Genomic DNA, 25,795 nt, shown 5'->3' with positions numbered 1-25,795 from the left:
AGGAATAAAAAAATTATGAGTCAGAATTAAATGAAGAGGCAAAGGACACTATATTACAATTATGGCATGACCACACAAATATGAGAGAATTTTATAAAGATTGGATGAGTTGGTGGATTAATTTGAAAGAAAAATATAAGAAAGAGGTACTACGATGGTGAAAATTAAAAAGATCACATGATTTTGATGCATATAAGGAAGCCAGTGACCGAATATTTTAAAATATGACAAGTAATAGTGAAAAGTTCATAGAAAAAGAAAGAATGCTGTATAATACAAATCAAGAAAAGATTAAAGGAATATTGTTTTTGCAAGGTAAGAAAGAAGAAATAGCACCATATTATGGTTACAGAAGACACAAGAGTGATAAGAGAACTAAAATGTGGAAGAGGTGATATAGTTAATACACAAGAAGAAATTAGGAAAACAATTTAAGAATGTATAATAGAGACATTTTCGGTAATATTATATTGAAAGATAGATGGGGATTGAATAAGTTTGCAAAAGAAAAAATAAAGGAATGGAGGAAAATATTACGATAATAGAATTAGAAAATGTACTTAAGGTGGTAAATATAGAATCAGCTACAGGAATAGATGGAATTGAATACTTAATGTACAAAAACATGCAAAGGTGGCAAAAAGGATATTTTTTTAAAAGTAGTGAATGAATGGCTCAAGGAAGGTATTAATGATGAAAGGATCACCCACAAATCAAGGTTCACTGAGTTACACACCAGGAATGCTTTTATTATACAAAGACAGGTTCAAAATCCACATAAATGCCACAATACATTTTCATCATAAAACTTCATCAGATGCAACACCGGAAAAACTAAAAACACCATATTTATACCATATGACACTATCATTAAATAATTAACTTGGTTAAATCAATTAATAACATTTTAAAGCTATAGAGTACTAAACAGCTAAAAGCACCCTTGACTTCAACTCAATAGAAGTTCTATTAAGATCCAAGTTATGGTACTGTTAAATGTTTAAAACAATTAAAAGTATCATTAATCAAACTAAAAATATGTGTTAAAACATATCAAAAATCCTAATAGAATGTGTAAAATATTTAAAATATTAAACATATTAAAAACACCATTATAAGTACCCTTGCGCAAAGTTGTTGTAGAGGTTAAAGACGTCAGTGGGTAAAACTTCTTATATATAATAATATTATATAGGCACTTTTTCATACATCAAAATCTAATCTAAATATTGTAAATTCATAAAGCCTGATATCAAATTACTCCATAAAAAGTGTGCAAAAATATAAACAATAAAACACATTTACAACACTATGATGTTCTTTCACCACAATCTAGCTGCCCTTAATTTTAAAAGTGGTGCTAGGGACACATACCCATTAAGCAGCAGGGGTCTGTTGGCATCCAATATTACTTGCCAGTATTCCTCGTGGTATTAAATCCTGGCCTTCCATGGACCTCCCCTAACATCTAGGGGGAATCTCTTCTAATACAAAAAATAAAAATGTAGCTGCGGGGCAGTCTAGGGTATGCTTGTAAAGGGCATTATTTGGGTTTTTATTACATATATCTCTAGTGTGCTCATATAACCTTCTCTTTAACACTCTCTCAGTTTTCCCCACATAAAAGGCCAGACATTTTTTACAGTTTGAAACATACACCAATCCCTTAGAGTCACATGTAGTGTAACTAGTACTTGGGACATATCTATCCATAGCTACAATCCAAACACCATCACCTTGGGCTATACAAGAAAATTGTGGACATCTACTGCATTTGTGTGTTCCCAACTTCCTACCAATAGGCCCTCTTTGATAATTTCTCTCCATTAGGTCCTTGATGTTATATCTTTTCCTTAAAATAAAGGTAAAGGGTGTGCCACTAATACCGTTCAGGTCCAATATCCTATTAAACCTCTGCCATTCATTCTCAATAATGTTCTTAATAGCGTAGGCATCCCCACTGAAATCAGTGATAAATGCATATTAAAATTCCCCACCATTGCCCTGTGTTGACACAGGGGCCGGTCCGAATCTTTCTCCAAGATGGGAAAAAAAAATCTACCTTGCCTGGCTTCCTTAACTTCCTTGTAAGTCCATTCAATTAAACTTTTGGGGTATTCTGTATCACTGAACATAGTTTTCAAATTCTCACATTCTTGTTCAAAGTCCCCCTCATCAGAGGACATATGAATTATTTTCACAAATCAGCCCTTGACTATACTTTTTTTCTGGCTAAATGGTTGGGCACTTTCAAAATGGAGAAAATAATTTGAATACGTCTCCTTTTTAAAGACCCAATATTTGAAGCCTCCATTGTGTTTTTTTCAATAGCAACATCCAAATAATTCAACTTTTCCTTGTCAACATGGTGGGTAAAATTAAAAAAAACTAGTAGTACTGGAAATATAGTCAAGGAACTTGTTAAGCTTAACCTCTGAACCCTTCCATAAAATAACTATATCATCCAAGAACCATCTGTATAGGAGGCAACTATCTTTAAAGGGGGAATTCAACACAAATTTATGTTCTCAAAACATAAGAACTAGGTTGGCATAGACTGGGGCACATCTGGCCCCCATAACCACACCACTCACTTGTTGAAAAAAATCTCCCTCAAAATAGAGGAAATTATTTTTGAGAACAATGAACATTAACTCCAAACAAGTATGGACCTCTTTAAAATTCAGACCTCCAATTTCATTAACCACTTCCTCGAACTATGCTAGCCCTATATTTTGAGGTATACACCCAAATATATCCACTATGTCAATAGTAACAAATAAATGTTTCTCACAATAATGATCAGGCTTTATACATCTCAAAAAGTCCCAAGAATCTCTTAGGACATGAACATCACAGAAAGGAATGTGTTTCAATTTGACATCTATGTACCTGGCTAGGGGGGGCTGTGATCTAACATTCTGCAGAGACAATCAGTCTCAAAGGAGGGTCGAGGACATTCTTGTGTACTTTAGGTATGCCAAAGATGGAAGGCACATGGGTTATTTTTCAGAAAATAAAAAATATCAGAATCACTCAGACAATGCACAAGTAATTCATTTAACACCAAATGTATCTGTTGGTGGGCTATCTTAATCTCATTCCTTGATGCCCTAACATATTTGTTGGGATCATCGAGTATATTTAACATTTTACCCTCATAAATTGTAGCATCCATAAGTACGCCCCCCCCACCTTTGTCAGGCTTCATTGCCCTAAGGTATGATGAAAGGATATGCTTAGAGGCAATGAAATTTATATGGAAAAAGGGGGAGAATGGATATAAGACACTGGAGGCCTCTAGTACTGAACAATATAGACTACAAGATTTTCATAAAAATAAAAGAAAAAAGAATAGCAAACAAAGGTAGCAAACTACTATCTGAATCGATTTTTGGAGTGAGAGGTAATGGCAGTCAAGAATTGCTAATTTTAATAAGAGAATTGGTAGATAACATAATAAGTAGAAAATCTGAATGAAAATGTTGCTTGGAGATGCAAATAAAGCATTTGCTACAATTCAACATAAATCATTATGGAAAATACTAGAAGAATATAACATGAGTAATAAAATAATAAATGTTTTGAAATCAGTGTACGAGGAAAATAAAATAAGATTGGTAATCAATGGATGGATGAGTAAAACTTTAAGGTTAATTAGTAGTATTAAAAAGGGATGTCAAACTAGTAGTATTTTATTTACATTAAGTATGAATGCTGTAGTCATGGAAATGAATTTGACATTAGAGAAAGCTACATATCAGACACCAGATGGAATTATGATTCCAATTGTGTTTACATATGCAGATGATTTGGTGTTAGTAGTTAAAAATAAGGAATGGATGAATATAGCTATAGCAATGCTCAACAAAGAACTGAAAATGCTAGGAATGACTATTAATAAAGATAAAAGTAAGGGACTAGGTTTTTGGGAGAAATACAATTTATTACACGGTATTATATTTAATTAAGAAAGGATAGAAATTTTAGGAATAAGATTTGGAAATGAGCAATTAAGAGAACAACAGTGGAAAGATATGATAGTAAAATTACGAGGCCTTTGTATATTCTGGAAGAAATGTAGGTTCTCATATAGGGAAAAGGCATAGTTACATAATTCCATAATAGTGGGTAAATTTACACACTTAGCTGGTGTATGTACAATTCCATCAATATTAGAAAATGATTTATTGAATGTAATTTTTACATTCATTCAGGGGCCAAGACTCAATCCTGTGAAAAGAGGTACTCTTTACATAAATGATAAAGAAGGAGGGTTGGGTTTGATACACCCATTGAACATGTACAGAATCTTAATTAATGGGAAAGATAAAGATAAGTTGTTAATTAAAATCATAGAAAAGAAACATAAAGCAATTTGGAAAAGGTTAAAGTATTTAAAAAGAAGTAAAAAAGTTATTTGCATGGATATGAAATTATACCAAGAAAAAATATTGTTATGGAAAATAGACATAGGGAAGATAGAGAAAAACAGAAGAACGTGGTATGAAAATATAATGGAAATATTTTATGATGTTTTTCCATGAAAACAAATAAGTGATTTGAAGATCAAAGCAGTAAAAACAAGAATAAATAGATTTAAAAAGCATGTAGAATGTATGGACTTTTTGTGGTGGTTGCCAATAGGAAGACTGTCAGTTAAGCCAAATATGCCATATAAAACAATAAAAGATAGAGTTTGTATACACTGTGGTGAATTGGAGACAACTGAAAATGTCTTCATAAAGTGTAAAAGGAATTTCAAACCGTGGAAAGAAATATATGATAAAGGGTATTTAAAAGAACTGAAGAACACTGAAAATATTAATATGGACATGATTGAATATGGACATTATAAAAATGTAAATCAAAAAGATATAAAACTGGATGAAAAAATAGTTTGTGTAATATGGATAATATGGAATAAGAGAATTAACAAATTGAAATATAATGGAAATGGTTATCAGAGATTCTGAAAAAAATATAAATTTTGGTTGTGGAAAAAAACAAGAAGAAAGAAAAAACTCAAAACTGTTAAAAACAAAAGGAAATAGAATGGAGCTAAGGTAAACACAAAAGGAAACAGAACAGAGCTTGGTTGTGGTGGAAGGAGAGGGGTGTTAAAATTTGAATGTAGATGTAAAAGTATGTTAAGAATATTGTAAATAATGTAAATATTGTAAATAATATAAATATGAGATGAAAAGTTGTATAGAAGATGTATTTGTTAATATAATAAAGAACTCACACTCTTCATTGTTACATGTAGGACCCATTTTGAAGGAGCACTTCCTGTTTCCATTCCAGGTGCAGAGGTGGCCCAGAGAAAGAAAAAAGCAGATGAAGAGAGAGAGAGAGAGAGAGAGAGAGAGAGAAGGAGATGATGGAGTGGTAAAAAAATGGAGGAGAAAGCAAATGTTGAGACCAGAGAATCTGTGCAGGATTCTGAGGAAATGTTTCAAAGAAACATGTTTGAAGGAGATGAGTTAGCAAATTGTGGATGTATAATTGCAACCTTCCAGTTGGGAGGGATGTAGGATGATTTACTTAAAGAAATGGTGGTGTGGAGTGAGCCAGAAAATGAAATAGATGATTCTTAGGGGAACATTATGGAGAAAATACAAAGGAGGATTCAGAGAGAATCCTGAATAATAGTAGTGAGATGGAAAATGAAACATATGCAGAAAAATTAAAAGAAGGCAAAAGTGGAATAGCAAAAATGAAGGCATAAGAAAATGAAAAATGGAAGTGCATGCTTAGGATTCAAAGAAAAGAAGATAAAGAAATGGACAGGTATGAAGTATGAGAAAATTTAATAGCTCCCTTGGGTATAAAAGCACATGGGGTAAAAGCATCTGTTGTTATTAACAAAGAAACAATTTGTGACATTATATATAAGACTGTTTTTTCCAATGGAAATTTTTTTTGCAGAATATAGAAAAAGGGCAGTAACCCATGGAATCTTTATGTAAAAAAGCATTTAAGGGGAAAAAAGGAAAACTCATGTACAATTTTGAACAGAGGTAGAAAGAGAGACTTCGAAAAGACAGTTGAAAATGTTATGTAAAAAAGTACTGGGCATTGCAAAAGTTTATGACAAAAGGGGTTTATGGACTGGTGGTTGGTATTGTAATATTGTGTTAAAATAGAAAGGGAAATAATTATACATATACCAAACATGAAGCCAAAAAATGTTTTTTTGTGGAAAATAAGGACATTTCATAAGTAACTGTAACAAAAGAAAATGTTTTATTTCTGGGGAAATGGGACATAATGCAAAAAAATGTGAATTGAAATGTTATAAATGTAACAAAATAGGATATTTATGAATGGATTTCAAAAATGACAATAAAAGTAAGGGAAAAATGAAAGATAAGAAAATGAACAAAGAGAAGACATTTTAGAAGTAGTAGAAATAGAAAAAAATTAGATGAGAAAAAATAATAAAGAAGACATGGAATAAGGGTCTGAAATAAATTATGAAGAAGACATAAGCTGGGAGGTAGAAAAAGAAAAGTAATTATATCAGTAAAAGAATAAAAGACAGAAAAATAAAATTTAAAAGGATAAGTCCAAAAAAATGGAAAGAAAAGGGGTGAAAAAGAATATACACATCTAATGATTAGGAGTTGGTATAATAGTTAAGGTGTTTTACTCACAAACACAAGGTACAGTGTTTGATTCTCATCTTTGGGAAGGAATTGACTAGGCTTAGAATGGTCTGTGAAAAAAACTAGCCTAATAATTAACTATGAATTTAAGGAACATGAAAATTTTAGAGTGCTTTCTGTAAATGTGACTTGTATTGAGAATATAGTAAGAAGGAGAAGAATTTTGAAGTGGTGTAATACATGTGATGTAGATGTAATTATATTAGAAGACACACAATTTTTAATGAACAAAGGAAGATTACAAACAGAGAAACTATGGAGGGGAAAAATAATCTAGAATTTGGTAACTGATAGATATTCTGGAATACCTGTATTCTGTCGAAATACAGTAAAGATATTAGATGTAACTTTAGCAAAAATGGGAAGATTAACCACTGTAGATTTAAAATAGAAAGAACAAGTATAGAGATCTATAGCATTACACGGTTATACTAATGGTAAAGAAAGGGAAAGCTTATTCCATTAGATTTTAGACTATGTCATGATAAATATGAATATTATAATAAGAGGAGACTTTAATTGTGGTTTAAGAAGCAAGCATAAAAATAAAAGAAATGATATAAGAAAAATGTTAGAAGTTATAAGACTTGGTAAATTAAAACTTTGGGACAAAAATTTATGGACTTACAAAATGGGTATGTATACTACTGAAATATATTATTTTATAGTATCAGAAGGTTTAGTTATAGGAGGAAAGGAGGTAGTTGAAACAGGATTTTCTGTTCATCTTGCAATATAAATAGAGATAAAGGAAAATACAGAATATATAAAATAAGCAAAGGAATAAAAATGATAAATGAGCAAGCATGGAATAAAAAAGTAAAGCTATTAGTAATACAGTTATGGAAAAATCATATTACTATGAGAACATTTTATAAAAAAGGTCTGAATGGTGGATGATATTTAAGGAAAAATATAGAAAGTATTTTTACAATGGCAATATGATGTGAGAAAAGTAGAGAAAGAAAAATATAAAAGAACATAGAATTGCATTGGAAGATTTAGAACATAATGATAGAAAGTACTTTGATAAAGAAAAAGAGTTATATGAAAGAAATCAAGAAAAAATACAAAAATTGTTATATAAGCAAAGGTATCTTTGCAAGGAAAAAAGAGAGGAAATATTGAATTACTTAAGCAGATTAGCAAAGGAAAATGATAGTGTAATGAGAGAAATAAAAATGTAAAGGGAGAAATAAGAAAAACTCAGGAAAACATTACAAATATTTTAGTACAATATGTATAAGAAATATTTAAAGAAAAAAATAAGGTAGTAAAAAAACATGGAAAGTAAAAAAGTTAACAGAAGAAGAGAATAAAGAGTTGGAAAAGGAGATTTCTTTAAATGAGCTAGATAAAATATTAGGATAAGTAAATATAGATTTGGCTGCATGACCAGATGTAATCGTGTATGAAATTTATAAAAAATTAAGGGATTGACAAAAAAATATATTTTTAAAGATTTTGAACGAATGATTAAATGAAGGTTTTATATATATATATATATATATATATATATATATATATATAAAGAATTATGTAGTGGAATACTTAAATTTATATGGGAAAAGGAAGATAGAAGACAATTAAAACAACTGGAGACAGTTAGTATTAAATAATATTGATTACAAAAATCTAATGTGTAATAATGAAAGAATATAAAATAAGTGAAAAGGTTAGGAAATCATGAATGCAATCATATAGTAATAATAAAGTAAAAATACTTGTAAATGGTTGATTAAGCCAAGAGGTACATGTGAAGTGTGGTGTAAGACAGTAATGTCCAATGAGTTGCATACTCTTTGCATTAGTTATTAATATGATAGTGTGTGAAACAAATTACAAAAATGAAGGAGGTGGGATATCTACCACCTGAAGGGTTAAGAATTCCAGTTCTGTTAACATATGCAGATGACATTATAATAATTGAAAACAATTGATAAAAGACATAATAATTTGCACAATTAAGTGTCTAGAGATGATAGGGATGGTATAAATAAAGAGAAGTAAAGGTTTAGATGATTGATGTAATAAAGATGGGAGTATATATTTTACAATGAATGAAATTTCAGTGTTAGGTATAACATTTGGGAATAAAGATATAAGTAGAATTCAATGGGGAAAACAATAGAAGAAATAAAACAATCATGCTTTTTCTGGAGTATATATAAATTAACATTCAGCAAAAAAATCTTATTTGATAAATTCAATACTGGTGGGAAAAATAGCATACTTAGCAAGTGTATTTATGTTGCCAACAGTATTTGAAAAGGAATTGTTGCACATATTTTTTTTTCATTTATATGGGGTACTAGATAAAACCCAATAAAAAGAGCAGTTTTGTATGTAAATAAAGAAGAAGAATTAACCCAGTGGTATATTTTGTTGCTTTAAATTTGTACAAAGTTGATAATGTGGATAAATCAGAAAGCGAGATTAGTAGCAAAACTGCATAAATAAAACTATGATAAGTTTTAGGGTATGGTAAAAAAGTGTAAAACAGAAAAAGAGTATATAAATCAGGAAATAAAATGTCACCAAGAAAAAACTATTTTGTGTAAAATAAAAAAAATTGATGATACAGAAAAATATAGAAAAGTATGGTAATCAGAATGTAATGATAAACCCTCACTATGTAAAACCATTGGAAAATCTAACAGATGAAAACAATTAAATCTATAAAAATAAGAAACATGTGTAATCAGAAAGTAAGATATCAAGATGTTTGTGGAGACTGTTAATAGGTAAATTGACAGTAAAAGGAAATATGCTATATAAGAAGAAAAGTGACAAAATATGTTTACATTGTCAAGAAGAAGAAACTATGGAACATGTCTTTTTGAAATGTAAAAGAGTAAAAAGGTTATTGGGAAAACTATGTAAAGACGATTTTTGGAAGATATAAAAGAATTGGATAAAATAAACATGGATATGATTAAATATGAGTATGTTAAATGGATAAAAAGTTATTTTATGTTATATGGATTATGTGGAATGAAAGAATAAATTAAATGGATTTTAGCAATAATATTAAGTATAATCAGATGGTGGTTATAGAAACAAAGGAGTGGGGGTCCAATAGGGATAACAATTTTGTACGATTGTGTAAACAGATTGGTATATCTATATACTTGTACATTTTTAAATATTTGTAAATATGTAAATATTTTGTAAATTAGAGATATTCTTGTATATAAACAAACCCTACTCTTTTTTTGGTCACATCATTATAGGGTGACTTCTGGAGAGTTGCATGAGGTAGGAGAGTGATGAAGGAGTTGAAAGTTTTGCCATGGAGGATAATATGCAATGTGAAAATAAGATCATCATTTAGGGAGGATTTGGATTATAATACAAATGATGCAGGTAGTGGAGGGATACATACAGTTATCAGTCAGTGAGTTGCAGTCTGGTGGTTTGAAGAATGAGATACTTGAGCAGATGATGAACAAAGTGGAATCAAGGGAAGGATCTGCTCTTTCCTGGATGCAAAATAGTTAAGACAGTATTTCCAGATGATTCAGAAGCTACAGGTGGTTTGGAAGGTGACTTGTCTAAGCAAAAGTGGATTTGCAGTCCAGTGAGGGAAAATATAATAAATGTGAACATTGTCACTGAAAGCACAGTATAAAAGGTAACTGTTGGCACTAAGATCATGTTGTACACTGCAGCTGTGGCTAAAATACTTTTAGTCTAAAAATATTGACAATAAAGGTGTTTCATGGGCTTTTTTTACTGTAAAAGCTCACTCTGCCTCTGCCACAGACTGTTGTGAGGGAAAAGTTAGTTTGTTTATGCTTTCTTGTAATTTGCATTGCTTGATTGCCTTCTGTTTTGTGTATTGCGGTGAATTTTCTTTACACATTGAGTTTCATTTGTATTCTGCTTCAAATAGCATATTTAAACTATGAAAGAGACCACAGCTGTGTCTTTTGTGAGTCACACAGAAATTAGATTAGGTCAATTAAGGTTAATTACCTGTCAACTGAGGGTAGAGCTAGGAACTAAATCTTCTACTTAAGGGGTAAAAATAAAGCTTTTTAAGGCTTTACTGGAAAAGCTCACACGACTACTGTGAGGGAAAGGATAGTTTGCTTTTGCTTTCTTGTAATTTATATTGCTTCATTTCTGTTTTCTACTTTATATATTATGGTGTATTTTCTTTACACTCTGTTTTACTTATATTCTGCTTTAAATTGCATTTTCAAACTCGGAAAGAGACCACAGCTGTGTCTCTTCTGAGTCACACAGAAATTAAAAAATCCCCAACCTTCCCACCTTAGAACTGTTGTGTTTTTAACCCAACTGTCTTGGTAGTTGCCCACCCCTTATGTTAATCTGACCACAAATTTCCTTCCCTCTCCTCTTTCATTAGTTAATGTTAGTAAGATCAAAATTATCCTTTTGTGAAATCATGCCCCTTCAGCTATTTCAATTTATTGTCCATACCACTGTATTCCATAGAGCCAGAATATTAAGTGCTCACCCCTCTTCCAGTTGATCTTGCTCTTTTGAAATTAGTGGCTCTCTTCTTAGACAGCTCAAGCTTAAGTTACTCCCTCTATCATATCTAACTGCTTAGTGCACAATGCAGTGTTTAGGATATTAACCCATTTTTTTCCATCTCACCTTTAAAATCTGCAATGTCTAGTCCAAGATCACCATTTACTGGAGAGCCCACATTCTGTCTCTCAGTAGTCACATAGGATTTAGTGATTCTGTTTTGCTCCTGGTTAGAGAAGGAACATTGGGTCATTATTTTATGGAGACTGATGATCACCAGATAGCCTGATAACTGCCTTATAGGTGCCAGTTTGGAATTTGTACTTATATTTTGCTCCTGGTGAGAGATGGAGCAGAGGTCATTGATTCCTGACTGTCTTTGACTGAGTAGTGGGATACTTTCCTGACTGGTCTGGTTGCCATTCAAGATATCTTCCAGGAAAAGGCTGCAACAAGTTTAAAGACCCTGGCATCATCTGGGACAAGACTGTGGATCATCAAATAGCCTGTAACCTGCTTTTCATTTTAGGATTGGTGCTACTGTTTTGTTTTTAGTGAGAGAAGAAGCAAAGAGGCATTGTATCCCAGCAGCAGGAAGCTGTGTTCAGACCAGCACTATTAGTAGCCAGGCAATAGCTAATCAGGCAAATCCCCTCTTTTAATCATTCTTGACAAAGCTAATTATTTCTTTTCATTAAGCATTGCTTGATTAGCTACTAGCTAACCTAACTTCGGAATATCTCCCTAAATATTTCATCCATAAATCATCAGGGTCTAGTAGGGTTTAGTAGTTTCCCCTCAAGTTTTTGGCAGTGTATGGAAAGATACCTTGAGTTGACATTTTTCCTGTAAAAAAACACATTTGATATTTCTAATAAACGAAAAGCAAAACGGCTATACAGGTAAAACCCAGTATATAAAAAGAGAAGTATATGAGAGAAAACACTATACCGGGTATAAGACGTTATTGTGTGGTACCCGGTATAGTGTTTTCTCTCATATACCTTTGATATTTCACCAATAACTAGTTGCACACAGGGCATCTAGTTAGCAGTGACAAGCACTGCCCCAGAGTTGCAAACTGGATACTCCTGACACTACTCACTGCAACCATCTAATCAATAAAAAAGGGCCTGTTTCCATAGATATGAATCTCTGTTACTAGCTCGGTGGATAAAGGAATCCTGATGCAATGCAGAAATTACTTCATGTTTACTGACAACCAGCTAATTCTCAAACAGACTGATAAGGTATGTGAGAGATGTATTTACACAATGTCAATGGAGACAAAGCTCTCACATAAAAGCACTCCTAATGTCAATCAGGTTGCCAGTAGTACACATGCTGCACCCATCACACACACTTCAAAGTAGTAACATAAACCACATATGTTGAGGCACTTAAATGTGACCTTCCTAAACACCAAAGACCTCCTAGCTGAATTATGCATGACAAATACCCTCAGCAATGCAGAATGCACTCTTTCAGAACAACACCCACATCAGCACATACATCCATGTCTCATTGAGCCTCGACTTCTAAGCCCATAAGGCAAGCTGCCACACGATCTAACATTCTGGTCACTGGAGACTCCATTGTGAGACACAGTGATGTCCCTCTCACCAGGCTGAGTAAGAAGAATGTCCTGCTCAGTTGTTTTTCAGGGGCCAGGATCCACCACATTACACATGCATTCAGGTCATAGGACCACAAATACCAGTATGACTCAGTCATAGTCCATGTGGGTGTAAATGAACTGTGATATACCTCCCTAGACTATATGAAAAGAGACATCACGAAGCTCTCAGGATACCAGGCTGGTATGAGCCTAGCATTGAGCAGCATTCTACCTTCTTCAAGGATAATGCCACAATGCAGACAGAAGATGACTGACTATAACAACTGGCTTAGCTTCTGGTGTCATTCTAAAGGGGTACAATATTTGTCATCATGGAAGGAGATGGTCAACAGGCAATGCTGATTTGCCATGATGATCTGCACCTCTTCCCTCTAACCTTTCAAATGTTACCTAAAATGTTGTCCTCTATAATGCCTTTTTAGGTAATGCCAAACTGAAAGCACTTCCAATATAGCAAGTCAAAACCAAGAAAATCTAAAGGTGTTACTGTCAATGCTAGGAATCTAAACAAGAAATTCCACTCCCTACAAACTCTCCTGTCAGAATGCTGGCATCTGTGTAGTCACTGAGACATGGTTTAAAGCCACATAGAACATGCCAGCAGGACAAGGCTATAATTCTTTCCACACATTTAGGCCAGCTACTACACAGACACGGACTAAAGGTGGAGGTGTCTCATTTTAAATGAAAAATAAATATACCTCAAGGCTGATCAAATGGGGCAATGCACTTGAGTGTCTCCACATTCACCAGAGGCAAAATCCCTTGCAAAGCTATAGGTCCCCATCTATGACCAAGGAATCCCAAAACATGTACTTAAGCTTACTGGAAACACTCACCATCCAATCCAATACCATATTCATGGGTGATTTTAATTACCTACTATTAGTTGGGAATCATAAATTATATGAAACAGGCAGGCACAGAGATTTCTGGATTTTGCATACACAAACTCCCTGGACCAGATGGTCAAAATGCCAACCAGAGGTACAAACATACTGGATCAGGTCCTCACTAATGTGGGAGAGTGCTGCACACCCCCTAGTGTAATGTCTTCACTGATAAGGTCAGACCACAAAATGGTCTCCTTTGAAGTAAAAATTAAATCCTGAAACTCAGATAACCCTGGAATGCTCCGGAAATACACCCTTTTAACCCTGAGAACATTGCTGCCTAAGCAGAACTATGCTCAAAAACCCTATGCATGCATGTTAATATCTACATAAAGGCAGCTGTACCTACCAGGAAGAAGTACTTAACTAACTCAAAAAACAAGCCACCCTGGTGGAATCACAACATCTATAGCCTGTGTAATAGAAGGAGAAAAATTATGGCAAAAATTAGGAGGTAAATTTGGTCTGTCAGGCCAAGTACAACCACAAGCCATTAACAAGGTTACCAAAACAATGGATGAAGGCAAAATGGATCACACTGCCTACCTTGACTTGGCAAAGGAATTTGACACAATACTGCACTTGGGCATTGTTGATAAACTTAAAAGATTATGTATAAAGGCTAAAGGCTTATGTTACCCAGTGGATAGCCAGCAGTCTCACAGACAGGATGCTGGAAGTTAGAATTGGGGAGGGGGGGGTCCACCTCTAGAAAGAGGACAGTCACAAGTAGAGCCTTTCTGAGATCAGTCCTGGGACCACTCCTTTTGGGTATTTACTTATTTGAAGTCAAAACCAATGTCAAGGGTTTCTGGCTGACCAAATCTGCAGACGATTGCAAATTAGGAACAGTCATAGAATCCCCTGATGACACGAATATTCTCCAGGATGAGTTGACACAGATAAGTAACATTTGTCAGAGCTGTGGATTAAAACTAAATACCAAGATATGCATAATAGTATCCTTTGGGAAGTCATCCACCCCTGGTAACTATCATATTGACAATACACCCCAACAGCTGACTGAGTAGCCAGTGACTTGGGTACACAACTAGGCAGTAATCTAGCCTTTGACCAGCACATGTTTACAGTAGTGAGAAAATCATTCTATATTGTGCAACTTATAAAAAAGGTATGGTATGTAAGTCCAAGGAGGTCATTGTCGCACTTTATTCAGCATTCATTAAGTCTATCAGTGAGTACAGTGCCCCCTTTGGTATGTACCTAATCAGGCACATCGAACAATTGGAACATCCAGAGGTTCCTCACTAAAAGAATACAGGACATAAGCCCTATCCATGTTTTCTGTCGCCTTCTGGCTGTTGAGGGGAGATCTATGCCTGGCATACAAGGCATTGTCAGACCTCAACCTGATGGAGCTCCTACATATCCACAAAACAAGCAACTCCCAAATTCCCTATTCTAAAAACCTTAAACCTTCCCTCCGATATAAATAGGACCTGCTGGAGAGACAGGTATGTATCCCAGGAAATACACCTTCTCTGGAACAGGCTCCCCATCCATGTGAAGCAGAGTACCTCCCTAACTCAATTCAAGTGTAACTTGGACAATTGGATAGGGAATAAGAAATTCATTCCTGGTTTGGAATCTATGCCTCTTATGGACACAGGCAGCCTTTAAATAGTTAATCTCTCAGATCACTGCTTGTAAATGTTTCATCACCCAAGTCCCAGCTTACACTTATCAAGGGTACCAGAACTTATCAGAGATTTGGGATGCATGACTAGACTTAAAAAGGCCCTTGTGGTCTTTAGCTTAGTACACACCAATGAACCTATGAAAACCTGTTGTTAGGATAGAGGCAAAGAATGGTGTCTCTATGGATATATATTTTTGTGGGACAATGTGATTACTACTTTGGGTGTAATGTCAGGTGATATTAGAGCATTTCAGTCTGGAATTTATATTTTTTGTTACCTGATCTTTGAGTCATTTGACTATGCAGAAAATGTTTGGATAATTTTGATGTCAAGTCATTCTGTGAGCCCTGGAACTATTGTATAGTTAGGTGGTCTAATATAATGTTTAGAAGAATGAAGAAGCAATTCAGAACAGCCAGTGTTTAAATGAAGAAGAAATAAAGACTTATTTTGTTGAAATGTGTAAAACTGTGTATGATATTAAAAAGTGTTTTAGTGAAAGAAAATGATGGAATGGGGCCTGAGAGGTTGATGTTAATTTGTACAGTGTAGATGTTGTGTCTTTCGGCTCTTCCCGGTTAGGGGTCGCCACAGCGGAACTCCAGTCCGCTAATGATTGGCAGTAGATTTTTACGTGCTGAGTTGCCAGCCCTGACGCACAACCTTCAACGAAGGTACGTCCATTCACACGTGTCCACACAGAAGACGCTTTAGCTGAGAATCGAACAGGACAACGTCTTACTGTGAGGCAACAACGCTACCGCAGCACCACCACCGCAGTAACTTGTACAGTGTAGATAAAAAAATTAATTATAAAAAAGGAATGTTAAAGGACTGGGTGTCTATTTTAAAATAAAAAAAACAAAATAACGTGCTGTAAGTAAAATATTTTATGGTTAAACACTTTTGTCTTCTAAAATACATATAGATTGCTTCAGAACACCACACATTCCATCATGTAAAACATAAATAAGATCACAATCACATGATTATCACTTGACCTAAACAAAGTCATACCAGTAGCAGCAACATTTTGCTGCTAAAAATCAATCTAATAACCAAATTATAATACTTAATATTAGATAAAATCATTGTTTAAAATGGATATTTTAAGTTAATACATTTTAACTAGAGGTTGTCTTTAAAACCTTCCATACTAAACATGCCTTCAATACCTGGTTCTTATCAGCTTGTAAATATAATTGCTATCTGGTCTCACTTCTCTTTAATCTGTTTCTATAATATCCTCTTTAGTCCTAGTCTTCTTGGTCAACCACATAAAAAAGATTTTTGAAAGTGCACTTAAATGTTTAAACAAAGCATCTTTATAGTTTTTAGTTTTAATTGCATGTGCATGTTCAAAGATTCTTTTAGATAATGTTCTAGTTCTCATACCTACAAAAAGTCTACCACAAAAGGAACATACACCACATGAATAATTTCCTTGGATTTACAAGTATAATGTGTCTTTGTACCTAAAATCATTTTAAAACTCTGTATGTGTAAACAAGGTGCTTCATAAATAATCCTACATGTGCTACTCTGTATGTACACATCCCTTCCTGTACTTATCCAGCCTTGAATAACAGTCACAGTTAAAATAAAATATTGCATTGTCCTGTACAGTTAATGTGAGGGACTGCCTTTTCCTTTCTTATACTGAGCTTTCATTCATCTCAGAGATCTCAGTTTTACATGAAATAATCCATACCGACCATTGCACTATTATCCACTCAAATACTTTACAAAATAGTACTCCCCCTAGCACTGATCTTCTAACGTGTGTGCCTTAATTAAAGGTAATGGAGCTCTCTTTGTATTCAGTGGAAACTATCATCTAATACTGAATGCTCAATAGAGAGAAACAAACAGAGTGATCTTTTTAGATTGAATCTAAAATGATCAAACAAAAAAAAAGTTTTTTTGCAGAAGGGTCAAGCCTCTTACACCCTGCACACCCCTGGTGACTATGTATACCAACTCCAAGATTGCACAACTACAAAGTAGAGACAAATTCCCAAACCCTGTTGTGCTATGATCTTGCACACAAAACAGCTGGCAGGATGACAAACATGGGAAAAAGAGCTTTCACTTTTCTGGGTGTTCACTGTTACAGACTACAATTATTCAGTGTTATTCCCTGCTGCGGTATGTGGTCCTTCCTCTCCCCTTATGTTACTTGCAATTCCTCCCACCCTAGAGTTTTTCTTCCCTCAAAAGCATGGTTCTTTATTTAATTGACTCATTGTAATACTCCTTTTTTGTTGACTCACTGTCTCAATTAATGCTTCTTCTGCAGTTGTAGAGTCAGCCAGCAGTGCGTTTGTGACCCTCCCCTATTAAGTCATTCATGTGTTTCCTCGCTACTCCCTAATCTTCTTTTTTAACCTGTTATTTATTACTGTCCATGCCCACTTCTCACAGTACACAATTGCTTGCTTTTATAACTAGCTTCCACCTCTAACAAGCTATTAGCTTGCTTCCTCTTGCTTACCTTTATCCTATATTCCCTCTGTCATTCCTACCCTCATTTTTCCTGATGCATCTGCTACGCACAGATTTGTAATTAGTAGGTATATAGTCCAGGAGACTGTATTAAAGAGACTCACCCAAATTCCTAATCAGCTTAGAATATTCTGGTGCTAGAAGCATGGAGTACTAGTATAGTCATGGAGTACTAGTATAGTCATGGAGTACTAGTATACTATTGATTTCAAAGCTGTAAATGTGTTTTACTTATGCTTAGCCCACCAAAACCTTAGAGGAACCTCACTTCTGGTAAGTTCAGTAAAGGGATGTACCAGATCTGCAAAGTTCAAAATGAAGTTATGATATCATTTGTTTTTTGGTAACTGGATGAAACCACATCTGCACAACCAGTACTTTCTTTCTTTTTGGAGTTTATGACTCCCTGTCCCTAAAGCTTATATCTGTTGTCATCCATTCCTCTGTTGCATTTGGAAGGCTGAACTGTTAAGCCCACCCACTTCAACTCATCTAACACAGCCTACACTTTGTGGAGTTGCCTTTCCTATTCTTCATTATAAATCACATTGTTTGGATATTCAGTAACATAACTGGTATAAAGTCACAAGATATTAATCATTAATAACTAAAAAGTATATAATATACCACCAACCAGCCCAGTGAATGCTCCGTATTTTATTTTATGGAAAGGGAATGGAGATGATTTGGACATCTTATTTATGAAAATGAATAGTTTAACCGAGTACCTTAAGTTAACAATTAATAGCTCTAGAACCAGAATAGATTATTTGGATCTGTTTATAGAGAGGCTGCCGAATGGATTATTTAATACAGGAGTTCATCGCAAGTCATGCTATCAAAATAGTTTATTGATGAGATCTAGCATGCATCCCACCCGTGTGTTTAAGAACATTATTAAGGGTCAAGGAATGAGAGCCTCTAGGCTAAATCCCTCTGAGGTAGGCTTTCTTGAGGAGATCTCTAATTTGAGACAGAGACTATCAAACAGAGGTTACAAGGAACAGGAGATAGATGAACATTTAGCTATAGCAATGGAAAGTAGGAGGAGTACAGCAGCACCCTATTTTGGACCATGTCACAATTTTGATAGAGATATTGTGGTCAACGGACAATCTATAGTTAAGGTTCCAGCAATTTTACTCTAGTGATAGGTTAGATTTGGAAAATATTATCTCCAAGCACTGGTCCATCCTACATTATACAGCATGATTTTTTTTTTTTTAAGTGATTAATTAATGTTGAAGTTTGATTGGTGCTTGGATTTTTGAATTTTATTATATATGGCCTTAGTTTAATTGTATTTTATATGGATCTGATGAAGCTTGGATAGCAAAAGCACGCTCATCCGTTTTATTGTGCCTGTATTTGGAATAAAGCGTTTTTACAGTTTACCCGCTTTTGCTCCGTATTTTTATAACTGTGGTTAATCATTAATAACTGAAAAATAATAGAATCTCCATGGAAAACAAAGCACAATAACAAGTCTTTTGGAGTTGAAAAAACAATCTTCCATCTATCCTGTTTCATCTGTGGCATGTAGCAGCATCCTTTAATGAGATCTAGGTTATTTAGGTATCTTGCCTATCCAAGATTTTAAATGATTTTATCTACTCTTGGCCTAGTGTATGCATTACATTTTGAAATCTCATTTAAATTGTGAAATTTGTTACAAAACCATATGCTGCCATCTGTTTTAGGTACTAAAATGATGTCACTAGTCCATGAAGTATAACATTCATCTATTACCTATAGCTGCAGCAGTTTTTTAATTTCCATTCTAATAGGATCATAGAATAAAAAGAGATTACTAGGCTATCGACCCAGAGATAATTTTAAGCCTAGCCATTTAATCACAATGTAATACCACAGAAATGCTAGTCATTGCATTTAGTGATGACTGCCCATGTCCAAGAGGGTTGTAGGTGCTATGGAACACCCTCCCACCTGAATTCAGGCTACAAAGTCACACAAGCACCTTCAAGGGCCTTCTTAATTCACACCTCTATAATAACCCTCTTTGTAACTGCAAAGACCCCCCTTGAAGACCCACTACTCCATATAAGTGACCCGCTGTATGCCTCCATTGCATACACTATATTCTCACCTGATATACTCACCTGATATGTATTTTTTTTTTTTTTGTAAATATTGCAAATAGGGGTTCTACTCCTGAGTATCTTATTGTTTGAGTATCTTATTGTTTTACAAAATTGTTCTTGTACTTCTTTGTTTCTCTTACCTTGTATACCAGTTTTTTATTGTTATCTAAACCATGTATGTACTCTGTTAACTTCCTTGGAGCTTTTCTCCCCAGGACTCCATTGAAAACAGATACTTTGTGTCCAGTTGAATTTATCCTGGTAAAGTAATGTTAAAATAAAATAAATAAATAAATATCCCAAGTAAGAATTTACAGTGCCCCATCCACTTGTCCAGGTTCCTCTTGAACATTGTCATAGAGCTGCCCCGTTTCACATGAATTGGTAGCTTGTTCCAAAGACGTGGCAGTCACTGGGAGATACATCTGTCCCTCCAGCATATCCTATTTAAGTCACAGGCCATATTGACGTTCCTGGAATGGATAGCCCTAGTCCAGTTTGATTTACAGATCTGCAGCTAGTTCATTAGATGTGGGCCTTGGATCGCTCTGTAAGCCAGTAAAAGTCTCCCCTAAGAAGTCTATACGATACGCAGTATAGTGACAGGGACTTTAGTCAGTCTGTGTAAGGCACATGCAGGAGCTCCTTGATCTTCTTTGTTAGAAACCTCCAAGGTCTCTCCAATTTCTCCAGGTGCTTTGTGCAGTATATGCCGAACGGGGTGTTATACTCAATTATAGGCTGAATAACTGCCAAGTATAGAGGGGTTATTACCTCTTTTGCTCTCAAGGTGATGCCTTTACTAATCAAATGTGCTATGTAGAAAGCCTTACTTACTACAGCAGACACATGGTGGTCGGAGTTAAGGTCACAGTCAACTTGTGATCCCAGGTTTCTTACCGCTTCATGGGTACTTAGAGTATTGTTGTTGATTTGATAGTGTGAAGGGGCATTGTTTGTGCCAAAGGAAATGATGATGCATTTCTTTGCATTCAGTTTGAGACAATGACTAATACACCAGTCACTGGTCTGCGTGAGACCCTGCTTGAGTATACTGACATCATTTGGGGATTCCAGTGACTGCACCTAGTTTGCAGTCATCTGCAAACCTGGTCAGCCACAACTCCTTAGTTTTGACCTGAACTTTTGAGAAGTATATACCAAACAGTAGGGGGCTCAGCACTGACCCCTGTGGTACCCCGCTGGTAGCAGGTCTGCTGATTGATGTGGAGTCACCCACTTTGATAGTGTGTGTCTGGTTTGTGAGTCAGTTGGCAAGCCATCTTACAATAAAAGGGTTTACATTCAGTTTGCTAAGTTTATTAGTTATGTCCGAATGTGGGATTGTGTTGAAAGCCTTTGACAAGTCGAGGTATGCTGTGTGCACAGATTTGCCCTTGTCAATGGCCCTGGTCACATTTTGAATGAAATCCACCAGATTTAACAGGCAGAATCTGCCCTTGACAAAGCCAAATTTTGTAGGATGCAGGGTTTGGACTTCATCGATCTCTTTATTTATGAGGTCCATAATGATACATTCCATAGCCTTACAGATGAGGCTGGTCATGCTTATGGGTCTGTAATTCCCTGGGTCTATTGCTAGGCCACCTTTGTGGAGGGGAAAAACTGTTGCTGTTCTCCATTCCACAGGATCAAAGTCTGTGGTTAGGCTATGATTGAAAAGGGTACTTAGTGGTGATACTAGTTCATGTTTTAGCCTGTTTCAAAGACAGTCTGGAATGTTGTCTTGTCCTATAGAGGCTGTTTTTTTTTTTTTGCCATGGACAAGACTTTAATGACCTGCTCTTCAGATATGTAGATTGGGGGGAAGTTTGGGGGAAGGTTTGTTGTAAGTTAGGAGGGGATAAGGGAGTGAAATTTTCACCAAACCTATCCTCTAGCAGGTTTGCTATCTCTGTGGGGTCAGTGTATGTGAGATACTGTTGGTCACTAGCTCTGCACATGCTTGGATCCTACCTTTTAAGTTACATACATAGCTGTAAAAGGCCTTATGGTTATCCTCAGCTGTACTTGCTAAGTTTCTCTCAAAGGAGCCCCCTTTGGTCCTCAGGATTCCTATAAGTCTTTTGCCCTAGATTTCTCCCAGCAGTATAACAGTTTTGTGTCATATAAGTAAGTCTTCCCTTGCAAAACTGAAAACACATCCTTATTTCTCTGAACAAACTCATGTATTTCATCTCTTTGGTAAACTGACACTGTCTCATTTATTTGTTCTTCTTGTTCCAGATTCTGACTTGACAGGTTTTCTAGAGTCAAACATGCTATAAAATATCTTTTTCCAGAGAGTTTTAAAACATTGATAAGAGAGATTTGTTTGAGTTTACATTTCCCAAGCTGTCTTATTTTATAGTTTACCTCTACAGCTTTTTTAAAATCCCCAAAGGGTTTTTGCCATTGGCCATAATGCGCTCTGTCCTATAAGAACTAAAACAATACCTTATCTCAAAGATGAAAGTTTTTTAGCATAAGCAGTTTTGCTATAGATGAACTTTCATATTGCTTTCATCTGCTGTAAATGCTCTTGAACAATTACTATGATAGCTAACATCCTTTCTTGCATGTCCCTAACTTCTTAGCTGTATTAAAAAATCCCTCTGGAGTTACTTCCCTGATTGCAAACATTAAGTATGGCAACAGTGAATACGAGGTTTACTGTCATTTTACTGAAGTGCACTTGGTTGAATCCACTTTTCGCAAAGTCTGAAATTCGAACGTTGAAAATGTTGAACTCTGATATCTCTGACATACAAATTTCACCCCTATCTTGACCCATGTTAATGCTTGTTCCTAGGTCAAATGTAGCATGTATTTCTGCTATGTAGAAATTTGGCAAAGTGACTTTTCGCAGCTGTAAGTCGATGATACGATCATTCAACCAAGTCTTTCCATATTTGTCTATATATTGCCTAAGGCTGACAGCACTAATCTCGCTATGCTGTTAATCATGTCTGTAGTGTTTATTCAATGAACCATTTTGCCCCATTCAAGCCAATGGTGCTTCAAAGGCAAACTACACACAGTGTGTTTGGCTTGCTGTATCTTAATCGTGGTACTAAATTTGCAGTATCTGGTTCCATGATTAAGTACAATAAATGTGAAATAAAAATACTTCAGATGGACAGGAAATGTAAAAGCCGCTTTTCTCAGTCATCTCAAAGGATATACATTCAGCCCTTTTTGCACATGGGGTCAGGGTATCACTTCAACAGTGGCAATCATCTATAGCCAAGGTTCACACCACCAGATGGCTAGCCCTGCCACTGCTGTTCTTACGTACCACACTCACACTCGTACCTATGGCCAATTTAGAGTGTCCAGTCCCCCTACTGCATGCCTTTGGACTGTGGGAGGAAACTCTTGCAAACACAGGAAGGACATGTAGACCCCAAACAGAAGGCACCCTAGCTGACAATTGAACCAAGGAACCTCTTACTGTGAGGTGACAATGCTATCCACTACACTATTGTTATTTTTCTTTCTGACTCATGGCTCTGAGCAATTATAATCAGCTTCCTGGCATTCAGAAATGTCACAATTAAGTGACTAAGGGTAGGTATTAATGAATTAAAATCTTATTAAATCATTCAGCCACTCCAGTTGTTTGTGAGTGATAAACTGATGTTTAAAGTTATTTAATTCTAAAAAACTGGAATAGCTCTTTCATTAATTTCAGCATAATTTAGAGTGTGTCCTAATTAGTTAAAATTTCTTTAGGTATTCCATCCCTAGAATATATATCTACAAACTCCTTATGTTTGAATTTCAGTTACCCTTCCCAAAGGGATGGCTGGAGGGAAATGGGTAACATAATCTGCTACTACAAATATGTACTTAGAACTTTTTTCTGCCTTGACTAAGGCTCCTACTATTCCCATAGCTATTCTTTCAAAGAGTAACTCCATAACAAGAAATAGTACTAATGCTGACAAGATCCCCTGATTTAGAGTTGCCTTCAGCGGTCATGACAGCAAGAATAATATTTCTCAGTATCTAGAGAGAATTTCTCTCTACATATATGCCCCCAGTACAGGTTTCAGAGATAACCTCAGATCAGTGTTTCACAAAGGTTAAAGCACTACTAATTGCATCACTATGGTGTCTTCTTTTGTTTTCTCAATTTGATAGAGAAGGGAATCTGCAAGCTCAAAGTGTGGATAAGTTGTGTTAGGATTCGTAGAGGTGAAATCCACATTAGTCACCAGTATATTCCCATTGACTTCCCTAAGCTTGGGGTCTTCCCACTGAACTCTGTTAAAGTTAAGGTGACATTTTATCAAGGTCCACTAGCTCTTAACTTTATTTTGGATTATATTGTAGAGGGAGACAGTTCCTCAACCACTGAAGCAGGTACAGTACTATCCCTTTTAGGAACGGTATAGAGTCTTCTTCTAACCCTGTTTCAGAAAATGGTGTTCTCTCACAATCAATTTTGTTCACTTGCAGGACACTTCTTAGCTTCCTCTAAAGTTTTTTTTCCCTGAAACTGACCTACCTTCTTTCCTGGCTCCTTATCTGTTTAGTTAAACTGAGTCCTCTGAAATAGAAATGTTTATACTATTCCATAAACCAAGGAAAGCCTTAATTCAAAATCACATAATGGGCCACACTAGGGGCATCACCTTTAATATGGTTATTCACCTTGAGGCATATCTAGTTCTACTTCTGCTAAATTGTATTTACCCCTTCTATCCCCACAATCACAAATATTTCTTCTGGTTTACTGGAATACTTTTTAAAGTAATGAACACATTTTTGTTTACTAAATTTGTTATAGTGCCAAAATCCGGAAGTTTCTATGCCCATGCTTCACATGTTATCATTTTGTTTGACATAAATTCTACAAAAACAGCTTGCACTACCTCAGAGTACATTAACTTTGTTTGTTTGTTTGCTTGTTTGTTTTTATGAGAAAAGGATTAGTGCACACAGCCCATTGCATAAGTTCATTTACTACATTGCATAGGTTCATTTACTAAAAGCCAATTTCTAGCTAAACGTCAGGTCTGGTGGCACCTAAAATATTTTTCTGGTTTATTATATACTCAGTCCCAATGCTTTTGCACTTAGTCTCTAGACTATTTCTCTTCCCCTAATTTTACCACCTAAATAGCCTTACTGTATTGCTTGCATGAGCAAGATAGTCTTAGCTTCTGCCCAAAGATGGGTACTACTTTCAGTCCTATAACATACTTTTCAACTACTTCATTAAGTTCTGCTGTGTGATTTCACTCTGACACACACTTGTTATTAGCACCAGACAGAGCTAGTATATTACCTCCAATTTCATAATTAATTTTAAGGGCATCAGAGGCTCCACTTGTAGACATTTTCATTTTAAATGAATGAGGTCAGACATCTGGGTCGTTGTTGGCTTTTCCATGGTTGACATCTATGAGCTGAATCTCTTAGCTCTTATTAACAATCTAACCCCACTTTAGGTTGGTGTTTTGGCCTTCAAATTGTCAGAGATATTGGTATTTGTTGGGTCCAAATTATAATACTTTTTTGGGGGGCATGGACGGCTTCCCCTCAATATATAGGGCAATGACTTTTGCCCATTCAGGTATAGTCCATCCATCCCATTCAACAATTCATTCAAAAGTCAGTAGAAAATCTTGTACATTATGACTGGTATTCATTTTTTTCTCACTTAGTAAATCACTGCAATGGTAGATGATCCAGAGAGTTAGAGACTCCTAATGGGATAATCCAAATCATACACATTAAAAAGCTTGTAGTCTTTCACTCTCAGTGACAACTCAGTCAAATAAGTATCAGTTGTCTCCAAACCCCCTTGATT

This window comes from Protopterus annectens, chromosome 2.part0 (assembly GCF_019279795.1).
Source record: "Protopterus annectens isolate FY-2018-M chromosome 2.part0, PAN1.0, whole genome shotgun sequence".
NCBI lineage: Eukaryota > Metazoa > Chordata > Ceratodontiformes > Protopteridae > Protopterus > Protopterus annectens.
This window is presented reverse-complemented; position numbering follows the sequence as displayed.